Here is a 26297-nt window from a genome sequence, read left to right as displayed (position 1 = left end):
CGTAGAACCTCTTTTTGAGGTCGTCCTGGCTCCTGTGGGTGACACCAACAGCGTTTACTCTTTCCCCAATTTCAATCCACAGCTTCCTCTTAGTGCTCTCTGGAACAGTGAGGGACAGCCTTCCATACAGCTGCCTGTGTACCCTCACCACCTCCTCCACCAACACTTGCAGCTCCATGGTGCTGAATTTGCTCTTCCGCTTGCGCTCTGCCTTCTGCCTCTCAGAGCTGCTTGCCATGTTTTACAGGGATCTGGATACTGCTACCACTGCTGCTCACTGTGGCTGCTCAGCTCAGGCTGCCTCTCCAGAAAGTTCTGATGAGTTGCACCTGCCTGGGTTGCCACACCCTGTGGGGGAGGGTGCTTCCACCTCATTGGCTGATGTCTTTGGTTTCAGTTTCCTTGCTCGACGAATCGGCATTTTCCGATTCGGTAAATACCGATTCGGATAATTCCGATTCGGCTACTACCGAATCGGAAAATACCGATTCGGTATTTATAATGCGTTCCTATTGGGCTTTTGGTCCATGGGGTGTATTGCTATTACCGAATCGATATTTACCGATTCGGTAGTGGCCGAATCGGTCGATACCGATTCGGTACTTGCCGAATCGGTACGTATCGACTCACGATACCGATTGCTACCGATTCGGTAATTTTCCGATTTTTTTTCCTGCATATCATTTTCCGATTTTGAAATACCGATTAGGTACGATTCGGTATTTTAAAATCGGTAAATGCGTTTTACCTACATCGGGCCCATAATGTGCTATCTATATACATTTTATCGCAGGGGCACATGAGACAGTACACACAGTAGTGGGAGTTACAGGACAATTTCTTGGAAATGTGGACTATCCTATAGCTAATGAATATTAGGACATTCTCTATATCGTTGCTGCATTTGCAAGCTTTGTGACGGTTACATTTGTAAAATCCTTTTCTGAACTCAGGATCTTGTTGAATAGCAGAATTGGTTATCATATTTTTGCTAAATAGATACTTCAAACATTTGTTTTTTCTGAAGGTAATTCTGGGTACTTAAACAATATGTTCAACAAAGGGGGGGACTGAGGGGCTTTTTACTGAGATCCAGCAAAGATGCCCTTAAGAATCTATGCAAAAAAGGTTTGCTGTTCCTCAACAAGGTGATGAAAAACACACAAGAAGAAGAGACAAGGGGCTAGAGCTTCTCTGGCTCCCTTATTCACAGTATAAGCACACACAACAGAGAAACCCTATATACAACACTCTCATCTGTACAATGTCCTACCACAGAATAAGGTTATTGATCCTATAGTGATCAAATAAAGGGAGACAGACAAAGGGATATTTACTGCTCCCTGGAACGAGACAGGGGAAGACAACACATGTATTAACTTAATACTGCCCTCACACACTTTGCAGTGTCATGCTTCATCATTGGGCCGCATCATACATCTAGATGCAGACCAACACACTAGAACGAGCGCAATCTTTTTTAGACGAAGATAAGTGGTGAGGGTAGAGATAAAAAGGGAAAGATGTGATAATACACATACAACACGTAAACGTGAAACAACAGAAAAAGAAAACCACAAAGAAGGGAGGTCTCTTCCCTTCTATAACAGGACCAAAAAGTGCAGTATTTAATTTAAAACAACCTAGGGGTCGACATAAATGTTTTTATTCGATCTGTAGACCCCTAAAAGGATTAAAAGTGTATAAATCGGGGTATAAAGGGAAGGTAACGGTCCCTATATCCTCACTGCCATTACCAACATGTTTCTGCCACTACTGCGCCTCCATCCGGATGGCACTGGCTGTCATCAGGGTGTTGGTCCCTGTTTTCCAATCCTTACCCAACTTGCTTGTTTATTACCTTGGTCGTTTCTGTCTGTAGGTAATTTCTCAGATTCCTGAACCTCTCCAAAATTTCTGTGAGGGAACAAATTCCTACAGGGTCAAGACAAGAGAGAGGGGGTGTGAGCAGCGAATATTATCACACTCTCTCTATACAAGTCTTCCTTCCCCCAGTTTTTTACATGCATCCTCCACATTGTTCTATTAAAAGCCAAAACCAGAATGGTTAGAGCAGCCAGATTAATAACCGTCCCTCCTCGTGCTGAGGCTGCCACACTCTCCATCTAAGTCATACTGGACAACATTGTTCCTTTCATCACCAGTAATTATGTCTTTAAGTTCTTTGACATTTCTCTTTTCAAAAATACTCACACAAATTCATGAAAACTTTTCTGAACCCGGGGCTGTGTGGGGCTGTGTTCTCGCCGTCACACTAAGGAGGGTAAAAACACAGAATCAAAGTGTCCCTGTTTTCAAGCTGTTTAGTATGCCCTTCATTTATGCCCAACTAATGGCACTGCAACCGCGTTGTCTCTACAGCTCGAGTCTGTCTTGCCCATTTTTTATCATCAGTCCCAATGCCTGCCCCTTCGCAAGGTGAAAAGCTATCCAAGGAGACGGTTCTCCTCATTGGGTCGGCGTTGCAATACCCAACGGGCTCCCATTAAGGGCCTCTTTGTTGAAGATCTTTTGTTCCTTGCCGTATGAAGAAGTGGGTGTGTGTGGCCCGTGTAGTGTAGATACAGTGAAGTGTGTGATTAAAACAAGTAGGATAATCCAAATAATACTTTTATTCAGGCTGGTTACCCCCTTGACTAAAAATGTGTAGAGTGGCAGCTTTCCTGACTTCTAGGTTCAGTACAAGCTATGCTCATCTCCTAAGATCAACATGTTCTTGCCCAATGGTTCTAATAATCCATGGCAATTCTTCCGGACCTACTCTATGTGAAGTGAATCTATCTACACTCAGTGGTGGGGCTAGTAGCCACATGTAGTCACTATGATAGAGATATTCAATTGTGCGGTTCAGTGATCTTCCATAATAGGGGATATCACCTCAAAGGGTGTACTGCGATATTATTGGACACCTGGTAGCGTGTTGTCCATTCCGTCATTTGGGGGAACAGCCGACTCACCTACCCTCCACGCCGGTCGGTCGGTCACCTTGTTGAGGAACAGCAGACCTTTTTTGCATAGCTACTTAAACAATGTATCATCTTTGTAGAGTATATGCCAATGTTTCTTGAGAACCGCTCTTATGGTAATATGCCTTGTTGCTTATAGTAGTAAAATATCTGATAATTTCAGTGTGTTCATTAGTCTTACTTGTTCCACTTTTAGGTCTTAATAAGTTCTGTCTCTCTACTGTACAAATTCCCATAAGGGACATTAATTATCAAGGTAGTGGGGTGGGCATCGGGGGCATGGAGTATACGCTTGCCTGCTGTAGTGTTGTGGTGTAGTTTGATTGCAATTTGTAGTAGGAGTACTAAATAACGGTTACATGAAAATAACTATGAAAGTACATATAAAAATACAGTTAAACAATACTGGATAAAAACAGAATAAAAAGTGCAGCACGTAAAAACTGTTGTACATCACACATCAGCAGTCAATGCGAATTACAAATAATATGTGAATTCTGTAGGAAGCTGGCTCTGTATATATTAAACCAAAGTAAGGTATAGTGCGCACAGAGTCCAGGGGATCCCCAGAGGTATAGCAGAGGCTAAAGTAGATAATCATTAACAGCTCTCTTTGTAATAGTGTGGTCGAGCAGTTACGTTTATCAGGAGGGTGTGTTAAGCATTTATGGTTTTCACTCGATCAAGACTGAAGGCACACACTCAGAGACAGAATCCTGACCAATTAGGTTAGTGTAAAAAGGTATAATGTTTTTATTTCTAGAACCAAGCAGGACCTGGCACAGGCAAGTAGAATATACTTACAAATGCAAAACTTTACAAGGAACTGCAAGTGTGAATGAAATTGGAATCGTTACAGGTTTGTATTTGCAACAGTTTAGAATACATAGAAATTACTCTTGATTACTTTTGAATTACTTTTTAGTTTCTATGAGTACTTGCGGTGATGTGCTGAGATATCATACACTGAGTCTTACAAAATACAGGTAAGTATGACAGTTTTTGGTTTAAGTGCAAGAACAACAATTGATGGACAGAATGCAGAACAATGTCATACATTCACCCCAGTACAGAGATCTGGGCCTAAATCCATCGTTTTTTTGCACTCCACACCACCCCAGGTCAGACATGGCCATAAGCATGGTTCAAATGCTCCGTCCATCACCACCCCCTTTTGTACCTCTTTGGCCGCCATAAGTGTGGCAAGATAGGCTCAGACGTGAGTCCCTTGCTCACTTTGCCACTGGATTCAAGCAAGCCGGGCTGAAGACGGCTGTAATGCCAGAAACCGGTCTCGGAAGCTTGTTTCCGGTCCAGGGAAGGCATGGCTTGGCAGTTCGGGCTAGACTGTTCCCATGAGGCACAGGGTCAGACTGATTTGCATATAGCCATGTCTGAACTGGGGTGGCAGAGTGGGCTAAAGAACGGTGATGGATCAAACCCAGATCTTTTGACTGGGTGTGAGTGTTTGATTGGTTCAGATGCTCCGTCCATCACCACCCCCTTTTGTACCGCTTTGGCCGCCATAAGTGTGGCAGAGTATGCTCAGACGTGAGTCCCATGCTCTCCACACCACTGGAGTCAAGCTATCCTGGCTGAAGAAGGCTGATAGCCAGAAACTGGTCCTAGGATGCTTGATTCCGGTCCAGGGAAGGCATGGCTTGGCAGTTCGGGCTGGACTGTTCCCATGAGGCACAGGGTCAGACTGATTTGCATATAGTCATGTCTGAACTGGGGTGGCAGAGTGGGCTAAAGAACAGTGATGGATCAAACCCAGATCTTTTGACTGGGTGTGAGTGTTTGATTGGTTCAGATGCTCCGTCCATCACCACTCCCTTTTGTACCAGTTTTTGGTTTAAAGCACAATTATTTTTTTCATACAAAAACAGTTCAACACACCATTTTAGGAACAAAAATCATAACATTGGTTCCTATCGGAGAAAAGAAGGTTATCGGTTTACAGGTAAGTAAACGACCTGCAGGAGTAGCTTTTGGGGGTTAGAACCAAGGTTCAGTTAAGCACTCAAATTGCGGCACTAGGGCTGCCTGGTGCAGAGAGCAGGGGCCCAACGTTAGCCAATGGGGCTAGGGGGCCTTTGGGCAGGGGCTGCTTACAAGCAGGCTACTGGGGTGTGGGAGCAACGCTCCAGGGGTTAGGATCAGCACTGCAGGGGCCAACAATAAGTGCAGGAGCTGCACCACCAGCGGCATGAAGGCGGCCGGATGCAGTGTGCCAAAAAGATGTTGGGATCCCAGTGGTTTGCAACGGAGATCTCCGGTTTGAAGAAAAGGCGACCACCGGCAAGAGAGGTAAGTTTGGTTCTTGGGGGATGACTGGATACTGTCAGTTGGGCTACCCAAGAACGTGGGGCGTCGGGTGCAGGGGTCCCTTTAGGCGTCGGATCTTATTAACAGCTCCGGTCGCGGAGACCCTTCTGGTTGAGGCTGCAGGTGTCGGTCTGAAGCTCAAGGTAGGTTAGGGATCAACAGATCACAGGACAGAATCACTGGGGAGACATCCTCGTGGTGTTGGGTCACTCGAACTCGAGCCGTAGGCATCCGGTGAAGAGTGGTGCAGAATGGCGGAGCCGCCTAGTTCCGGATTATGTGTTGGAGTCTTTGTTGAGCAAATCTGGTGCTCACTGGAGACAGCATCTTTTAGAAGAATACAGGGCAGGTCCTCTGGGTCCTGGATGGCTGCTGGTTGCTGGACAGGCTGGGGTTTTGCTGTGAGCAGGTCGGAGTCGGGACAGGCCGGTAGGGCTGGGTCCAAAACAGTTGGTGTCCTCTTCTTCCTGGGTCAGCACGGCTCTTCTTCTTTCTTCCTTGAATCTTATGAGGCAAGGTTCAGGGTCAATACTAAATGTAGGGGTGTTACAGGGGTGTGCGGATTGGGACCAATGGGTTCCTGCCTTGGGTGGAGTACAACACTTATTATGCCAAATTTCAGTGGGATGGCAGCATGGGCCTCTCTCTAATTGGCTGTGTCCCCTCATATTCAAGATGGAGGGGACTGAGATCTGTGCTTCACCTCGCCTCACCCGCCTGAAGGGTGGAGTTGGCATAGGTGGGCACACCTCTCTCCCTCACTTGGTTTTCCCGCTGATTCTCCTGCCCAAAGAGAACCGGTGGGAGCCAGTTGCTGGGGGCAGCAATAGGCAGGGACAGCTCACAAAGGAGGAAGGTCTTTGAATCTTCTCCTTCGTGGACCCAGCCCATCCTGGGAGAAGAAGCATGACACCTCTGCCTGGGGTGGGCTTTGTTTCTGGACCCAGAGAGCAGAGGCACTCTACCCATGGATCCAGAAACCTGTCTGGTGGTGGAAAATGGCAGGTAGCTTTCAGGGGGCATTTCTAAGATGCACTCTAAATGCATGTGACATTAAAACCCATACTGGCATCAGTGTGGGTTTAATGTGCTGAGACGTTTGCTACCAAACTTCCCAGGTTTTAGTAAAGCCTTTATGGAGCTGGGGAGTTTGTAGTGACCAACTTCCAGATCATATACTCTTTATGGCTTTACTTCACTTACAATGTCTAAGAATGGACTTAGACACTTTAGGGGCACAGTGCTCATGCAACTGTACTCTCACCTGTGGTTTAGTGAACCCTGCTAGAAGGGTGACTTACCTAGGCCACAGGCAGTGGATTGTAGGCATGGCACACAAGGAGGTGTGCCTTGTCGATGCTTGATTTTTTTGCACCAAAATACACAGCCTGGAATGGCAGTGTGTGGGTGTTAAGGTGAAGGGCCCTTAAGGGTGGCTCAATAGGTGCTGCAGCCCTTAGAGGCCTTCTCTGGTCACAGGGCCTTTGGTACGCATGAAACCTGTTACAAGGGGCTTACCTGTGGCCAGAGGGGTTCAATTGTGGGTACAAAGGTACATCTTTGGATAAGAACACAAGCCCTGGGAGCCTGATTGGCAGGGACCCAAGGCACCTCAAGTCAAATTGCATCAAGTGTCAGGCAAAAAGTGGGGAGTAACCATGCAAAAAGGGGCACTTTCATACAAATACTGTTTGGAGTGATTGTAAAATACCCTAGCAATTCTCAAGATTATTATACAATAAAAATTATTGTGTATAAACCAACCTAACGACTACCCTGGATAAAGAAATCTGAATGTGCTTTATTAAACAGTAGTAGTTATTAAGTGGAAATAGTACAAATATCCCTCAAGAAAAAAGAGACATCCCTTACTCACATCTGGGCAGCACGTGATTACCTTCACTTATTAGAGCATTAGATGAACAAGTGCTCCGATACAACAATCATATTACTCAACAAACCACACAAGGTAGCAGTCCCAGACTCTTTGACTCAAAATGCACATTTAGACGGTTTTCAAAGAAATCCTTGTGCGAATACTCGCTTCAAGTAATATCTATGACAAAAGCATATTTCTAGCCATCTAATGCAGAAAGTTGAATAAATATACTTAAATTGGTAGCTCCTGTATAATGGAACCCCACGCTAGAATGTCATGCGCTTCCACAGAACAAAGGCAATTCATGATGGAGTATAAAAGAAGATGGAAAAAAACCTTTTAGGTTAAGACATAGCTGTTAGATCAACCTGCAAATATGCAGGTAAACCAAGGGCAGGTAGTTCTGTGCCTATTGCATTATCATGTCATAGCTTACCAACTAAGGAGATATGTTGTTAGTGAATATTTGTCAGTTTGAGGATTCTGGTTTTTAGAGACCATGCCTAATTTGAAAATCTCAAGGTCGCAAAGACTATTGGTTCACATGTCTCATGACTAAGAAGTCACAATCCTAATAGGCAATGGGCTATGCCAAAGAATCCGCTGATTGGATTAACCTACTTGTGACATCGTGCAATAAACTTGAGGCAGACGAAGATGAATTGAATCACAGTTTCCTGAATCGCTGGGCAGAAAGGGCATCACCCTGCCACTTCTTCTTTCTTCAACCATTTCGCAGTCAACACATTTAAAGGTAGTGAACCAATCCTCAAGCGAAAATATAATGTTTTGCTGTGTGAGGCGTGATTCTGTCCATGAAGGTTTCATATTGGGGTAGACACTTAAATGTAAAAAAAAATTGTGAATCATACCCTCAGGCCAGGAGCCATGCCAGACTTCAGTCAGCCTATGCTCCCCATAGAGAGTCTTATTCTGGATGGATACATTTCTAGGAAGGTTTTCTGGATTTCCCCATACTTCCAGAAGATGTAAGGTAAAGCAGATTTTCTTAACCGCCTTAAGCCTAGTCATAGAACAGTTCCTATCAAACGCAATAAGCTCCTTGATGGCCATTCTGTAAAAAATCAGCTAAGATTCTGAGTTGGGAAATATGGTCCATTCTCTGGATGTTGAAGTCCCCTTAATGGGAAAATAGGAGTACTACAAGGGAGGTTTAAGCGTGAGCTTAGAAACCTATTGTCTGCTGTTAGTATAGGGCTGGTTTCACTATAGCCCCATTGTTCTGCATCGTATAAGGCTAACCCAGTGCAACTCCTCTAGACACCTCTAAGACCAGGGACAATGCCCTAATTGATGTTGACCTGTATTTCTTCAGAGTGACAGAAGATCTGTGATGGAGCAGGGATTTATTTTGCTCCAGGTGTGGCTTAGAAGATAGCTTGTTTGAAAGTCTGACACGCATGGAGTTAAAACACCTGACTCGTTAAATCAGTTTCCCATCAACCTCCATTTTGTTTTTAAAAGTACGATGGGGATTCATAGTCATGAACTTGGTCTTGCTTGCATTTATTTCAAGATTTCTGTTTACACAGGACTTCTGAAATTTGTCCAAAAGAATCTTAAGGCCCATAGGAATGCGGACAGGAGTAGCGTATCATCCGAAAACATCAACATGGGTGAGCTGGTGTCTGCTAGTTTAGGGTCGTCATGCTGACAGCCACTCAACGATCCCACCAGTCTATTTATAAAGCAACAAAACTGGGTGGGGGCAAGGACTCAGCCCTGTTTGGACCCATGTTTTATAGGAATCTTCTCAGTAACGCCCCCATAGCTATTCCATCTTACTTGGGCATAAGTGTCAGTATGCAGATTTACTAATGTATGCAGAATGCCTTCGGGAATGCCATAGTATCGGAGGACTTCCCACCGTCATTTTCCTGGGACTTGGTCAAACGCGGCCTTCAAGTCCATGAAGGCCACATAAAAGTGGTCTTTCCCAAGTACATCATATTTCCAATATATGATTGAAAACTGAAACACCTGGTCCAGCGTGCTAGTTTTTTCATGAAAACCTGCCTACAGTCTCTGGTGGTCTTTCATCCACTCCCGGATAAGAACATGTCTAGTGAAGATATATTGTGATGTATCTATTAGGCTTATGAGTCTATAGTTGCCCAGGTTATCTCTCTCTCCCTTTTTATGCATTGGAAAAATGATTGTTCCTTTCCATGACTCAGGGATTGTTTTCCACTCAGCTATAGAATTGACAAGAGCTTTTAGTATGGTGTCCATATTACTGGCTCAGAGAGAAAGAGGTAGCCTGGTATACTATCGGGGCCAGGAGCTTTTCCACTCTTCATTGAGTTTAGGGCATCCTCAGTTTCATTAAGTTAAAAAGCGCAAACAGAAGATTGATAAATTGGTGTGGACACTTCAAGGAGACTGTTTCTTTGCTCACTTTTGCCAATGAGTGTTTATAGCTGATTTCCCTGTCCTCATAAAGATTGGTAAAGTGGGCACCCTACTGATCAGCAAGGACATGAGAATCGGGCAGAATGGCATTTGTGCGGCTGACAAATGCCATGATATTCCAAAAGGTTTGAGCCTCCTTCCTGGCAATTTGTAATTCACTGCATACACATGCAAATTAAGGAAGACGCTGAGGTGGATGAGCTTTTTTTTTTTAAAGTTTCTTAAGGATTCGTCAAACGCTGCCAACGTTATTAGCAAAACAAAAAACCCTCATCATGGAAACTCTGACTCACGCACAGCTACATAGTGGAGACTGCATCTGTGTACTTTATAGACATATATTCATTCATTCTCTCTCTCTCTCTCTTTGAGTTGGGTAACAATAAACACCTGTTATTCAGTGCCAAGATACCCTTCTGGGTGAAAGTGTGCATTACAAATACACGTTATGTTATGCTATATGGGTCTATAGTTTTTGAATTGTAATAATATGTAGAAAAGGAGTTTTTGGTGTTTCAGTTCCCACTAATAACCCTAAAACATTTAATCAAAGAGGTGGGGTTTGTGGAAGATTTAAATCTATTAAAAATACTACACATATACATATTTAACAAAAAAAGATAACTGTGGGTTTCATCTCCAAAAGAGACAGAAAATACTTAGAAAAAAAGAGGCTGTTAGGGGGTTTACTCCTAATATATAGAAAAATAACAATACACCTTTATATATTTATGTATGTATATATTTAAAAAAAAAAAAAGTTAATTGAATTAAAGATACATATAGTTGTAATACTGAATAAAATATAAAATGAAATTATAGCAAAACCAAATGAGTATAAGCTTAAGTCTACATAGAAATTATACATTTTAAATTAAAAATGTAGTTTCATTAATGTACAGTAATGAATATAAAAAATATATATATATTTAATTTTAGAAAGCACGTACTACCAAAGATCCGAAGTAAAGGAACTGGCGTGGCGAAGTGAGCTAAAGAACGATGATCGATTCAATCCAGATCTGTGACTGGGGGTGAGTGTCTGAAAAGTTTCAGTGCTCCGTCCATCATCACCTTGTGTTTGCTTTGTTCGCCATAAGTAGGCAGGGTATGCCCAGATGTGGGTCCCTTGCTCACTTTGCCACTGGATTCAAGCTAGCCTGGCTGATGTGGGCTGTTAGCCCAAAACCGGTCCCAGGATGCTTGTTTCCGGTCCAGGGAAGACATGGCTTGGAAGTTCGGGCTGGACTGTTCCCATGAGACTCAATAAAATGATGCCTATGGTAGTATTCTCAGAGAGGATTAGAATAAAACAGATACCAAAAATTATCTGTCCTGCGTTTTTTTCAAAAATAACACTCCTTTGACTTAATCTCTGAGTTTACTTTGTATTCACTCATCTAATCGCTATCTAGACAATTCAATAACTCCAACAAACAAAAAAGTGGTTTACATAACTTTTTTAGTAAATCATGTCTTTTTTTCATAAGGAAGATTAATTTTCACTTCTTATAAATCTTTTTTTACTTTTTTCTTTTCATACACGTATATACATATTTATCGCATTTAACATATATATATATACAATATTTACAATATAAACATAAACATAAACATACCAAAGTAACAAAACTATCTCCTGAACAGTTTTTATAGTTCAAATGCCCAATTATTTGTACAAGGAAATCTATGGTCCCTAATTATACGACCTTATTCCTTTATCTTGGTCACCACATCCAATTCTAATGCAGCCTGGGAAGCAAAAATAACTTTATACTTCCTTTTTTCTAAGGCTCACATTGCATCTTTTTAACTCAATTTCAACATTTTTGGTGGTGTCAGAATAAACAACAGTCGACACGTTTCAGCCTATGTAATATTCAGGCCTCTTCAGGACTTTGGGCAAGGAATATACATTTACCTGCATACCAATGCAGTCAGAATCGTTGTAATAATTAGTTGGCAGGTCTCGCAACTACGGGGGCTTTGAGTAAAAGCAAGCACCCCTACCAAGAGTATCTCAAAGAGTCTCATACAACGCAAATTCTTCAAGGGGAGCCCAATTACTTCAGGGTTTCCAAACAGATCCACGATGCCCCGAAAAACGCTGGTCGTTACGTAAACTAGGGCATAAATCCCAATTCTAATGGAAAAACGTGCAGTTCACGTGCATGTTTTAGAAAAGAATTGCGTTTGAATTCCAGTTATGCCGCTAGTGAGATACTGCCTTTTTTATAAAAAATAAAACACCCTTTTGCCTTTCTGGGCATGTACCCATAGGTGAGCATGTTTACTGATGATGGAGTTATATTCATAGTTGAGTCATTTTAATGCTGGCATATCTGAAGAATTGTTAGTTTGCCCATGTGCCAACTCTTTAGCGTTGATCTCAGCAGTTAATTTATCTAGGGATTCTTCTATTAGTTTATTTTTCTGGACAGTCAACTAATGACTTGTCCGCGGAAAAAGCACTTCCTAAAGTATTATCGGGGAAGAGGTTGATTCTTTGTTTTCCTGTATGTATTGTGCTGGTTCTTTGTGCAGCTCATGCACAGTGTTATCATCATCCGAAACCTCTGTGTTCATACGCGGGGTTTGTCCCTTAAATTGGATCCTGAGGATCTGGATAATGATTGAGATAGCTACAGGATCTGAAATTGTGATGGGTTCAATAGTCGCAGAAGACATGTCATGGAGTAGGGAGGAGTCGACCAGAAGGTAGTTAATTTCCAAGACGATACTGTGTGGTGGGGAGAAAAAGGTGACTTCTGATGGATACATCTGCCAGTGGATTCCTCACCTTGTGAATATCCCCCTGCGTCAGCAACGTTCGGAAAATTCTTTTGCGGCACGCCGGCGTGGACGACGTCATAGGAGCACGGCAAAGCGCGCGACTCCGACTGATGTCACTGACTCCTTATTAGGCCTACGTCGGCGTGATGACATCAGTTCCCTTTTTTCCGCGTCGTCGACGCTAACGGTTTTGGGAATCTTCTGTTGCGATTCGTGGTAACTCTGTTACTGTTAGTTTTCTACTGTATCTTTTTTGGTGTAGCTGTCTTTTCTAAAGATGTCATCGAAGAAGACAGGTTTTAAGCCCTGTGATGCATGCGGGAAGATGATGTGCATCACGGATCCGCATAGCGACTGCATCTGGTGCCTGAGTTCGGATCACGACATCCAGAGTTGTCGATCCTGTTTAAAGATGAACCCGAAGGCTCTTCGAGAAAGTGAGGCCAAACTGCTTGTTGCCAAATTGAAAGGTAGGGAGGCCAGGAAGAGTTCGAGGTCGAAGTCGAGGTGCTCGAAGTCAAGATCGAAATCGAGGTCAAGGTCGAAGTCTCGTTCGAGGTCGGCTTCGAAGTCGACGTCGGGGCATGTTTCCAGGTCTTCGAAGAAGAAACATAAGAAGAGGAGACATAGTTCCTGGCATCATTCAGGGAAGGATTCAGACTCAAAAGCTAAGTCATCTGGAAGAAGGCATCGGAGGTGCATGGTGACTCCCTCACCGGATCGGGATCCTGTAGGTGAGGCCTTGCCTTTTGAATTTCCGGAACATTTACCGGCTTCGGAGTTGAATCTGTCTCCAGTTCCATCGCAATCTCAGGTGCGTGAGGAGGAAGAGGTTCCTGATCCTCAGGGCTTGACGACTCCAATTGGCCAACCCGAGGACAAAGAGGAACAAGAGGTGTCGACTCCGGTGCAGCCTCCTCAGGAGCAGCCGGTGGGTTCGTATCCTCCCTTTCCAGGTCCTGGACAGGACCCCTCGTATTTTTTAAACGCCATGTGAGAGCCATGTACCCCTCTGGAGCACTGGCTGGTCCCATGGGTCCATTGGCATAGAATTTGGGTGTGCCTCAAGCCTATGCTCCGGCGCCTTTCCTTCCTTTTATGCCGACGCCGACTCCTCCTTGGCATATCTCGGTGCCGCTGAAGTCAACAACGCCGTATGCGGCTTCACCGACATCGGATAGACCTCGAGATGTGCCTCGAAGCTCGACGCCGGCCCGGCTCCGCGTTCGACGCCGGCTCCGGAGCCTTCGGAGTCATTACCGGATCCGACAGTGTCTAAGGCCGTGGCTAGGCGTTACAGAGTGGCTTCTGGTGACCCTGACTTTTTGTCCTCTCATCCCTTACCGGAGAGTTTGATGGTGCAAGCTGCCTGCTCTAAGAGATCTGTAGGCTCTTTTCCACAAGTGCCTGGAGACAAGGAATCAAAGAAGCTGGACCAGACTGCAAAAAAAGTATGTACATCTGGCAGTATGGCCTTAAAATCAACAAATGCCACTTGTTTGCTAGGACGGTATATCCATGCTTTGATGGATTCAGTGAAGCAGTTGTCATCTAAGCTTCCTGAAGAGGACAGAAAAAATTTCAACAAGGTGATGTCTGACACGCGAGCTGCTGCTCGGCAGGTCATTCAAAGAGGTATGGACACGGCAGACTCGGTAGCAAGAGTAATGGGTTCTTTGATTGCCACTAGAAGAGCGGCTTGGCTAAAGACCTCGGAGTTCTCGGCTGATGTTCAGGCTGCATTAATGGATTTGCCCTTTGATGGCTCAGGCCTTTTTGGGAAGAAGGCTGATGCTACATTAGAACGGTTTAGGGACAGCAGGGCAACAGCAAAATCTTTGGGTTTGCAATTCAGAGGCTCTGTGACCAAAAGATATTGGGGATTTGGAAGATCTTCTTTTCGACCCTATAGGCAGACACAGCAGCAGCAGCAGCAGCAGCAGCAGCTGCAAAATCCTTTGTATAGGTCCTACAGGGGCAGACAAAGAGCTCGTCCCCGTGGACGTCGGCCTCCTCCTCCTCCTCTTCCTCCTCTGCTACCCACCCCCTCCCACAGCAGCAAAGCAGCCCTAGATCCGCCATTCCGGATCATGCGGTTCCTGTAGGGGGTCGGCTTAGCTATTTTCTACGGGATTGGGAATCGGTTACATCAGATCTTTGGTTTCTCAATCTCGTGAAGAATGTGTATGCTCTTCCCTTTTGGGAATTTCCCCCAAATTACCCTCCTTGCCAAGGTTTTTGCTCGGAGGACCACCTGTTGCTTCTGCAGGAGGAAGTCCTGGCACTGTTGAGAAAAGGTGCGATAGAGGTGGTTCCAGAGCAGGAAAGGGGTCAGTGATGCTACTCCCGGTATTTCCTGATCCCCAAGAAGGATGGCAGACTTCGTCCAATCCTGGATCTCAGGATCTTGAACCTTTACCTGAAGCAGAAGTTCAAGATGCTCACCCTTGTGCAGATTCTTCAAGCGCTGCTGAAAGAAGACTGGATGGTGTCGATCGACTTGCAGGATGCATATTTTCACATCCCAATCCTGAAGTCGCACAGGAAGTATCTCCGTTTTACGGTGGGATCGCAGCATTACCAGTTGTGGTCCTTCCGTTTGGTCTTACTACTGCGCCTCGAGTCTTCACCAAGGTGATGGCTGTGGTGGCAGCACATCTCAGAAGATCAGGGATTCCAGTATTCCCTTATCTGGACGATTGGCTGATCAAGGTGGAATCTCCAGAGAAAGTGCTCCATCATCTGCAAGTCACAACTCAGTTGTTGTACAGATTGGGTTTTTCGATAAATGTACCCAAATCTCACTTGGTGCCCTCCCAGTGCAACCTGTTCATTGGTGCGGTACTGGATACAACTGTATGTCGGGCATTCCCTCCTCCACAACGGATTTGCGACATACAGGAAATCATTCCTTTATTTCACAATGGAACGGTCGTTCCAGTCTTGAAGGTCATTTGTCTGCTCGGTCTGATGGCTTCCTGCATTCTGCTGGTCAACCATGCACGCTCGCATATGAGGGCACTCCAGTGGTGCCTCCGCAGGCAGTTGTATCAGCCCAACGGAGATCTGAGGGAGTCAGTGAGGATCTCCAGAGAAGCTGCAGCGGATCTGTCTTGGTGGAGCTTGGAGGGCAATCTGTCTCAAGGAAAGACCTTCCATCTTCTTCCGTCGGTTGCCACAGTAATAACGGATGCATCCACTCTAGGGTGGGGTGCTCATCCGGGGGATCTGGAGATCAAGGGTCTTTGGTCTCCAGAGAAAAGGTTACTTCACATCAACCTTCTGGAACTGCGGGCGATACATCTGGCGCTCAAGACCTTCCTCCCTTCCCTTCGCGGTCGGTCGGTTCAGGTCCTGACGGACAACACCACCACAATGTGGTATGTCAACAAGCAGGGAGGAGTAGGGTTGCAGTGTCTCTGCAGAGAGGCTCTGCGCCTCTGGTCCTGGGTTCAGGATCATCAGATTTATCTGATGGCAAATCATCTGTCCGGAGTTCTGAACGTGCGTGCAGACAGTCTCAGTCGGCAGTTCTCAGCCGACCACGAGTGGAGGCTTCACCCAGAGGTAGTTCGTCACGTCTTTCGGACGTGGGGAACTCATCGGGGGGACCTGTTCGCCACGCACGAGAATGCTCACTGCCCGTCATTCTGTAGCCTCCAGTTTCCGATGCAGGGAGCCTTGGGGGACGCGTTTCAGTTGAGTTGGGACAAACAACTCCTTTACGCGTTTCCTCCCATACCCTTGATTCCTCGGGTTCTGAGGAAGATTCGCCAAAACCGGGCCCAAGTTATTTTGATCGCCCCGGATTGGCCAAGAAGGGTGTGGTACACAGATCTACTCCACCTCTCCTCGTGCCCTCCGCTCCGTCTCCTTCTCAGGGCAGATCTCCTCTCTCAGATGGAGGGGCAGGTTCTACACCCCCACCTCCAGACCTTACACCTTCATGCCTGGAGATTGAACGGGGCAACCTGAATTCCTTTTCTCTCCCACATGATGTGGTGGATGTCATTCTATCGGCCAGGCGTGACTCCACCAAGTCGATCTATTCATACAGATGGTCTAAATTTGTGTCCTGCTGTGGGGAGAAGTCCATTGACCCTTTGAGGGCTTGTTTATCTGATATACTTCAATTTGCTCTTTTCCTGGCTCAGCAAGGGTTTGCTGTAGCTACAGTTAAAGATTATCTTTCGGCTTTGTCGGCATTTCTCTGCCTGCCGGATCAGCCGTCCTTATTTAAATCTCATGTGGTTCTAAAGTTTTTAAAGGGTCTTACGAATAAATTTCCTCCTACTCCCTTTATTGTGCCTCAATGGGACTTGAATCTTGTGCTTACATTTCTGATGGGTTCTCCTTTCAAACCTTTGCACAAGTGTCCCATGAGACTTTTATCTTTTAAGACGGTCTTCCTGGTTGTAATTACCTCGGCAAGGAGGGTAAGTGAGCTTCAAGCTCTTAGTTCAAAGCCCCCGTTCTTGACCATTCATGCTGAACGAATGGTTCTTAGGACCAGGGCTGCTTTTCTGCCTAAGGTGGTAACTCCCTTCCATCTAGGACAGTCCATTACCCTACCTACCTTCTATCCTCCCCCTCACCCTTCCAAGGAGGAGGAGCGACTTCACCGTCTGGACCCCAAGAGGGCGGTGAGCTTTTATCTTGATAGAACAAAAGACTATCGAGTGGATGACCAGCTCTTTGTTGGATTTGCTGGCTGCAGAAAAGGAAGAGCTGTGCACAAGCGCACTCTCTCAAGATGGATTATACCATGCTTCAAGATCTGCTACGCCCTGGCTGGTAAGGAACCTCCAGAGAGTATAGGAGCTCACTCTACTAGAGCAAAGTCTTCTACATCTGCTTTGTCTAGGGGTGTACCTGTAGAGGATATTTGTAGAGCGGCAACTTGGGCTTCCCTCCACACTTTCGCGAAGCATTACTTCTTAGATACCGAAGTGAGGAGGGACGGTCACTTTGCGCGTTCTGTCCTCCAGGATTTTCTGGTATAATAGAGTGGAAACCCTCCTCTGGGAGTGGGGACTGTTGTGAGAATCTATTCACAAGGTGAGGAATCCACTGGCAGATGTATCCATCAGAAGAACAAGTTACTTACCTTCGGTAACACTTTTTCTTGTAGATACAGTATCTGCCTGTGGATTCCTCACAGGCCCACCCGCATCCCCGTTGTCCACTCTTCTATACCTAAGATTATGGTGATGTTAAATGTATATATATATCTATATATATATATATATATATATATTTGTTTTTATATATTGTGTTTTCATGCTTTACCTTCACACTGTGTGTTATCTTAAATATTTTGTACTATGTACATTGTAAATGTATATATCTATTGTCATTGGTCCGTCGGGGGCTTCGAAGGCACGAAAAAAGGGCAAAACTGATGTCATCACGCCGACGTAGGCCTAATAAGGAATCATTGACGTCAGTCGGAGTCGCGCGCGATGCCGTGCTCCTATGGCGTCGTCCACGCCGGCGTGCTGCAAAAGAATTTTCAGAACATTGCTGACGCAGGGGGATATTCACAAGGTGAGGAATCCACAGTCAGATACTGTATCCAGCAGAAAAAGCGTTACCGAAGGTAAGTAACTTGTTCATCACTTCCTGAGGAATTGTGCAATCTCTAGACATCAAGTAGACGATGAGCTGTACATAGGAAATGCATCGCTTTGTGGACCTTGGAGGTCCTGTATCATCAGGCAGATTGTCTATCTAAGGTGGTGTCCATCGGGAGGTTGAAATCACCACCCAGGACAATTCGGGTGTTGGGGGGAAAGTGTGAGTTTTTCAGATAAGTTATTCCCAGAATTTAGAGTCCTCTGATGTGGGGGCCATACATGTTTAGTGCATACATTTCTGCTGTACCACTCTGATGCCCTGTAATCAGCGACCTATCATCATTATCTGGTTCAGTTGTCATGATTGAAAGACTGGAATTTTTAGAGATTGCTGCAGAGCAGGCAATAACAGAAACCCAACAAGAATGCATGGACAACACTGTTTTGTAGAAAACCAAGTTGCTTTCAAGAGATTGGCGGTAGTCAGAGAACTTCCAGCATTTCATAGGGCAATTGTGTACTTTGGTATTAAGGAAAACACTCTTGAGTGTCCAGCATGTTGGTCAGCTATCTGAGTGGGGGGAACCAATTGGCAATGTGTCTTGGAGTGGTGCCACTTTGTGGCAGGGTAATGGGGAACTCAAAGCAAACACATGACTCAGGGGAGGCAAGGGTAACTGAACAGAGAGAAAAAAGGAAGACAAAAAGGAAAAACATAGAATATTTTAATGCAAAGACTCCCCACTGGAGGGGGAAGGTCTCTAAGAGACGAGGTATGGGATACAGGGCAATGAAAGAGGAAGAGCAAGAAACAGGAGGAGAGCGTGGGTCCACTTCACGAACAATAAATGGGATAGATGAAGAACACAGCCATGATGAGTGTTGAACAAGTAGTAGCAAACATATTTATAACAATAACTATTATGCAAAAACAAAATATGCAAAACATGGCAAGTGAGTTAGGGAACTAAAAGTGACCATATCGTACCTGTGAGAACGTAGAAATTTCATTTTTTATGGCTTGCAGAATTGAACCTAAATTGTTTCTCAAGGAGTGTTAAGTAATGTGGGTGCTAAACAAGGTCAACAAAACATGATTGAGCTCACTAACATCACATTTGCCAAGGAATGAGCGCACCATGAGATTTGTGGTTGTTATATGTCAAAGCAGCATGTAGGACAACCCTAAGCAACCCTGAGTGTTATAGAAAAACATCATATAGCAACGTATAGCACCAACGAGCCCACAATGGATGAGAGACAGCTGCCTCAAGCTCAGCTCGGTCAAGACCGAAGTCCTCATTCTGGGGCCCAACGCCCATGCTTGGGAAGACTCCTGGTGGTCCACAGCATTAGGACCCCCCCCCACTAACCGTGCATGAAACCTCTGCATCAAACTGGACGCCTCGCTAACTATGAACCACCAGATCAACACCTTCTCCTCATCATGCTTCCACACTCTTCGCCTGCTTCGAAAGACCTTCGGATGGATCCCCCACTGAGGCTCGAAAGATGGTCGAACATGCACTCTTCAGCAGCAGACTCAACTACGGCAATGCACTCTACACAGTCGTCACCCAGAAACTACTCAGCAAACTACAGAACGTTCAAAATGCTGCAGCCGGTGGCCGGCTGGCAACCAAAATGGCCGCACCGGAGTAGAGCTCCGAGACCCACAGAATAAACCCCAAAATCCACCACAAATATCCACATCTAGCCCGGAATTGACCTTACCCCTGTGATCCCCTACTCTCCAGGCAGACTCGGTCCCAAAGTCGCGATTAGATTGCTGCGTGGAGCCCCAGGGACGTTGAGATGGCAAGGGGTCATTACCGGGCCAGGCAATGCCAGGTATATGAGATAGTGGACAAAGCGAGTAAACTATTGGCGTGGTTGGATAGGCGTGAGCAAGCCTATAGATGAGTGTTTGAGATTGTGACAGAGAGGGGGGACCCACTTAAAGATAGGAACAGTATAGCGGAGGCCTTCGCAGAACACCTTAAATTGATATATGAGCCTTAAGGTACATCTACTTACGAAGAAGAGCGGGAGTTGCTGGCCACCCTTAAACTCTCTGTTCTAGATGACCCAGAGATAGAAGAACTAGAGTCAGGTCTTGCCAAAGAAGAAGTGATTAATGCAATTGGGGCATTACATTCGGGAAAAGCGATGGGACCGAGCGGTATTCCTATTGAGCTATTTAAGATAAATGCATCTACTATTGCCCCCTACCTGATAGATATGTATGAAGAAAGTGTAGCTAATGGGATCCTCCCTGACGCACAAAGGTTGGCCAACGTGGTAGTAATTCATAAAGCAGGGAAAACCTCCAGACCAATGCGGTTCATACCGGCCGATTTCGTTACTAAACCCAGAGGTGAAGATACTGGCAAAAATCTTGGCCACTCGGTTGTCACTCTTACTCCACAAATTGATTAATCCGGATCAGTCCGGCTTTATGTCGGGTAGGAATACAGCGCTTAACCTTCGCCGCCTTAATGGAGTATTGGGCAGGGCGGGGACTATAGAGGAGGAGGAAGTGATAATGTTCCTTGACGCCAAAATGGCTTTTGATATGATTGAATGGCCCTACCTGTTTGTGACGTTTGAACGATATGGCTTTGGCTGAAATTTCTGTCATGGGTGCGGCTCCTTTACTTGAAGCCCCTTGCAAGATTGATGGTAAATGGGGCCGGTCGACAATTTTCACCCTACAAAAGGGGACGAGACAGGGGTGTCCACTTTCTCCGAAGATATTTGCTCTCGTTCTTGAACCTTTGGCGATTTGGATAAGAGGAGATCCCCTTAGAAGGGGACTAAATTGGACAGCGGATTGGGAGGATAGAATTTCCCTCTATGCCAATGATATTTTACATTATTTGGCCAAACCATATTACTCAGTAAATAGAATAATTCATATTTTCACCTTTTTTCAAAAATATACGGGGTACACTATAAATTGGGATAAATGTCTCATCTATATACTTTCTGGGGCTGGGGGTTTGAATTGCCCAGGAGTTGCGGAGCCAGGATTGTTACAGAGGGCTTTCAGTATTTAGGGATATATGTCACGACAGATCCAGTGGCATTTTACGACAATAACTTGGCCCCCGCCTCTACGTTACTTCTAAGACTACGTGCAGCCTAGGAAAACCTTGCCACTCACGTTGCTGGGTAGGGCGGTATTATATAAAATGATGGCCCTGCCCCAATTTGTTTATGCTCTACAAAATACACCGTACCCTGTCCCAACCAAGTATTTTCAGGCCGTGGAATCAGAAGTCCGGACCCTTCTCTGGAAAAATGGCCCCCCTCGCATCTCACTGATAAAGTTCGCGAAAAGCTGGTACGATGGAGGAATTGCCCTCCCAGCGATCAAACTGTACTATTGGGCCTCCCAGCTGTTGGTCACGAATCACTGGGTACATTGGCCAGTGACAAAATCCGCCTATAGGATGGACTGATATAATACGGCAGTAGCGTCTTATCAAAGGGCACTGTATGGGGGAAGGAAAAATAGTTCAGTGCATACTCCAACCACTACTACAGTCACACTATGGAATGCGGTGACATCTGCTTTGGGTTGGAAAAACAAGATCACACAGTTTACTCCCCTTTTAGAGACGGACCGTCTGGGGCTTTTGGCAAAATGTTCTGGATTTAATAAATGGGATCTCATTGGACCCTTAAGGGTCGAGGATGTGTGGGCAGGAGGTAAAGTGGTCCCTTTCAGTGACCTCCAACGCGACTATGAGTTAAGTGTGAGAGAAACCTTCAGATACCTCCAGGTCAGAAATGCGTTATATAATGCAATTCCCAAGGGTACGGACCTCTCAGCCCCTTGCCATTAGAAGATAGACTCCTTGATGATTACCTCAAAGAAAAAGCAATCTCATTGACTTATAGGAAGATACTGAACAATACACCAGACACGTTGGGGAAAACTGAAGCAAAGTGGAGGCAATGGCCGTGAGGTAGTAATTAGGTCCAGGTTCAAATTCTTTCAACTTAAGCTCCTGCATAAAGTATGCTATACTAGTGTAGCGCTGGTTAAAATGGGTACTTTAAGCTCCCCGCTATGGCCAAAAGGCTGTGGTCAGGTGGGGACGTATTTTTTTATTTTTTTTTTCTCTTTTCTTTTGCTTTTTTTTTTTTGTCCTCATTTGCCTTGCCCCTTACTTAGGAGATGCCAACCACCTTACGTGTCCCCGACTAAGAGAGGGAACCAAGATGTTATTGCCCACCTCTGGCGCCGGAACCCGAAATATTTTACTAGTGGCAGAGAAGTCCCAAGAGGAAGAGGGGTTTTAAGATCTTGGGCTGACTCCATCTAGGTATGTTTCAACCTGTAGGACCAAAAACCGTAACGAGGCCAGACCCGGTCCAAGGAGTGTTGATGGCATAATCATAGGACCCGGGGAAAAAAGAAAAAAAAAAAAACCCCGGAACACTATCTCCATTGTATCAGCAGATCCCAAAAGGCCAAGTTACGATTATTGCAAGCTCTAGCCATGTCCACCTTTGATGTTTCGTATAAAGACGTGAGCCAGTCCGAGTATGTTGGAGCAGTTTTCTCAACCCACCATATACAAATCTGCCTTCTAGCCAGCAAAATGGCATAGAACAAAAAAGATCTAGCCTTGCCAGAAATGCTGTCCTCCAAGCCGAAGATGATAAGTGGCAATTAAATTACTAATGATGTATTCAAGATGGAGTTCAGGGTAGACAACACTTCCTCCCAGAACCGGTCGATGGTGGGGCAGTCCATAAACATATGAATGTCTGATGCTTCTAATAAATTGCATTTATTACATTTCTTGTCTGGGAGAAATTTGGAAAGTCTCAGGGGTGTTATATATGCCCGATGGGCTGTGAACAGGTGGTTGCGTCTCAACCATGATGGCTTCACCACTTTATAGAGGAGCGCAAAAGATCTTAACCATATCTCCTCACACTGAAAGCCAGTTGCCTCTCCCCACAGTTCATCTGGAAGGGTAAAATCCCCAGCAGTTTCCTATGCAGCTGCCAATACCAGAAGGCCACCTCCTTGCCTCCCCTGGGTCTTTCCAATAGCAACTGCTCCAGGTAACCTGATTTCCCGAAGTGTACATCTTTACACCTCTGGGCCCTCCCCCAGATTTCCAGCTGGATGAATTTAAATCTAGAAAATGCTGGACCTATACGATCATGTAATTCATCCCAAGGTAGTACCGATCCTTCCACCATTAGCTCTCCCCATCTAGTAATCCCAGCCTCCTCTAATAGTGAGGATAAGCTGTCCCTTAGGCACTCCGGTAAACCCGGAGAGTCCCATATGGAGCGAAATTGGAGTAGTAGGACAGCCCCAATCTTCTTCTAATGGCTAGCCAAACCTTAGCCCATGACTGTAAAATTTTTAGCCTTATTTTCTTGAATAATTTCTGGCTCCCAAACTTATATAGAAATCCATCAGCTGGTAGATTTGCTCCGGTTAACATGGCCTTATACATTGTCCCCTCTGGAGGATTAGATAGTGTTTATAATAGCATCCTGGAGTAGGATAACTGAAAGGCCCATGCATAATATACTAAGTCCGGTAGGGCGAGACCCCCCTTCTCCCTTCTCCTCCTCAACTTCTTCCATGCAATTCTAGTGGATTTATAATTCCAGATAAAGGAATTAATCTCTCGCTGACACTTGTCAATCATCTTAACATCAAACCCCAAAGGAATGGCACCAAAAATGAATATAAACTTAGGGAAGAATAGACCTTTTTATTAGGTTCACCCTACCCATTATAGAAAGTGGCAGGTGAGTCCAAGATTTCAGTAGGCAAAATGTTCTGGATTTAATAAATGGGATCTCATTGGACCCTTAAGGGTCGAGGATGTGTGGACAGGAGGTAAAGTGGTCCCTTTCAGTGACCTCCAACGCGACTATAAGTTAAGTGTGAGAGAAACCTTCAGATACCTCCAGGTCAGAAATGTGTTATATAATGCAATTCCCAAGGGTACGGACCTCTCAGGCCGCCTTGCCATTAGAAGATAGACTCCTTGATGATTACCTCAAAGAAAAAGCAATCTCATTGACTTATAGGAAGATACTGAACAATACACCAGACACGTTGGGGAAAACCCAAGCAAAGTGGAGGCAATGGCCGTGAGGTAGTAATTCGGTCCAGGTTCAAATTCTTTCAACTTAAGCTCCTGCATAGAGTATGCTATACTAGCGTAGCGCTGGTTAAAATGGGTACTTTAAGCTCCCCGCTATGCCCAAGAGGCTGTGGTCAGGTGGGGACGTATTTACACCAGTGGTGGAACTGCCCGATTGTGCAGTCCTTTTGAGGAAAAGTAACATCTAAAATGTGGGAAGTCTGTGGGAAAACTATGGAAGTCACGCCCCGTTGTGCCTCCTCAACATATGGGAGGCAAAGGATTTAATGGCAAAAGAGAGGACCTGGGTCTCCCTGGGAAGTGTGGTGGCAAATGCAATAAAGCAAGAACTTAGAAGGAGCCGCAGTGCCCAAGCTTTGTGACTGGGAGGCCGACATGGATTGGTGCATGCAGAGGGAGAGGGTGATATATGAAGGGAGAGGTTGCCCACAAAAATGGACGAAGATTTGAAGGGAGTGGAACAAAAGTAGAGGAATGTTGTATACACCGTTTAATGATTTCCCCTGCAGAAATGAATGATTCTTTGTAAATGGGTGGGTATGAACACACAGATGACAGTATTCAAGGTACGTAATATGTTGGTCCATAGAAACTAATGTAATTGTAACACATGCACTGTATCACTTTATTGTCAACTGTTATGACTCGGTTTTCAGATTTAATAAAAAGAAATAAAAATAAAATGCTGCAGCCAGACCGGTCCTCAACATGCCTCGCCGCAGCCACATCTCTGAACCCCTGCAAGTACTCCACTGGCTACCAGTCAATAAAAGAGTCACCTTCAAGCTCCTCACACATGCTTAAAAAAGGCCTCCATGATGGCAGAGTAGCATACCTGAACCACCGCCTCTCATTCCACATACCCACCAGACACCTCCACTCCCCCCAGCTGGCCTTTGCCACGTCCCTCGAATCCACAAGACCAGGACTGGAGGAAGATCCTTTTCCTACCTAGCAGCCAAAACCAGGAACACCATGCCTCTCCAACTCAGGCTATTGCCATCGCTGACCCAATTCAGGAAGGATCTCAAGACCTGGCTCTTCGACTTAGCAACCAGTCGGACCTGCAGCCCCCCCACCCCCAGTACCTTGAGACCCTCACGGGTGAGTAGTCATGCTTGATTGATTCATTGATTGATTGATTGATGGATATACAACACTCACAAAGGCCTCGGCCTTAGGGGCAACAGTATTAACTGGCTTGAACTACGGATTAATGCCTGGCTCGTTGGTGTATTGGCCAACTTGATATAGGGTAGTGGGATTCTGCATTGGACACCTGTGGTGAATATAGTAGGTAGTTAGAGGTTGAAATAGGGGTAAGTAAGGAAACAGAGCTTAAGGCATTCAAGGTGGGTAAAGACATATTAGGGAATCAACCAGGACTACGCTGGAAGTCTTCCATTCGAGTCTCTAGGATGTTGGAAAAAAATAATTAATTCCACAGAATCCAGAAACACGTGGGTCTGGCCTTTCTAGACGGTTTTACATTTGGACGGACCAATAAAAGGATGGTGAATCGCTCTGTACAGCAATGTTTTTCTGAGTTCTAGAAAGCCCTTCCTTCTTGAGACTGGGTCTATGGTGTAGTCTTAATAAATAGAAGTCCTAGCGCCTTGCCAGAAAAGTGATATAATCTTTCTCATGGGTGTAAGAATGAGCTCGTGGTGACGTGGCATTTTTCGTCTTGAAGGTTGGAACTTTGTGAGCACTCTCTAGTTTAAAGTCCTTATTAAATGAAATACCATGACTCCAGATATGCAATTGCAGAGGGGACCTTGTCCTTTAACCCCTCTGGTAGATCAAAGATTCTGAGGTTGCTTCTCCTGTTGCAGTCCTCCAATTCAGTGAATAAGCATCTAAGAGATGCCGTCATGGATTTATTTTTAAGCAAGTGTTTGGACTGAGCCATTAGACGGTCCTCCGACATGTTTATTTGGCTTCTCTGTTCATCAATCCTAGATTCAGTTTCTTAAGGTCGCTCCTAATCATGGACCCATCCACATGTACGATATCCGTGTTAGTCATCGTGCTCTGCGCAATGTCATGGACATCATTCTGTTTTTTTAAGGATTGTTTCCAGGGTTGTGTGGGGTCTCTTGTTTTTACTTAACTGGTGATTCTGTAATTGAGGGATCTTGTTTTGATT

The sequence above is a fragment of the Lissotriton helveticus genome, chromosome 3_1, assembly GCF_964261635.1.
Source record: "Lissotriton helveticus chromosome 3_1, aLisHel1.1, whole genome shotgun sequence".
Taxonomy (NCBI): domain Eukaryota; kingdom Metazoa; phylum Chordata; class Amphibia; order Caudata; family Salamandridae; genus Lissotriton; species Lissotriton helveticus.
Note: the sequence above shows the minus strand (reverse complement) of the source record.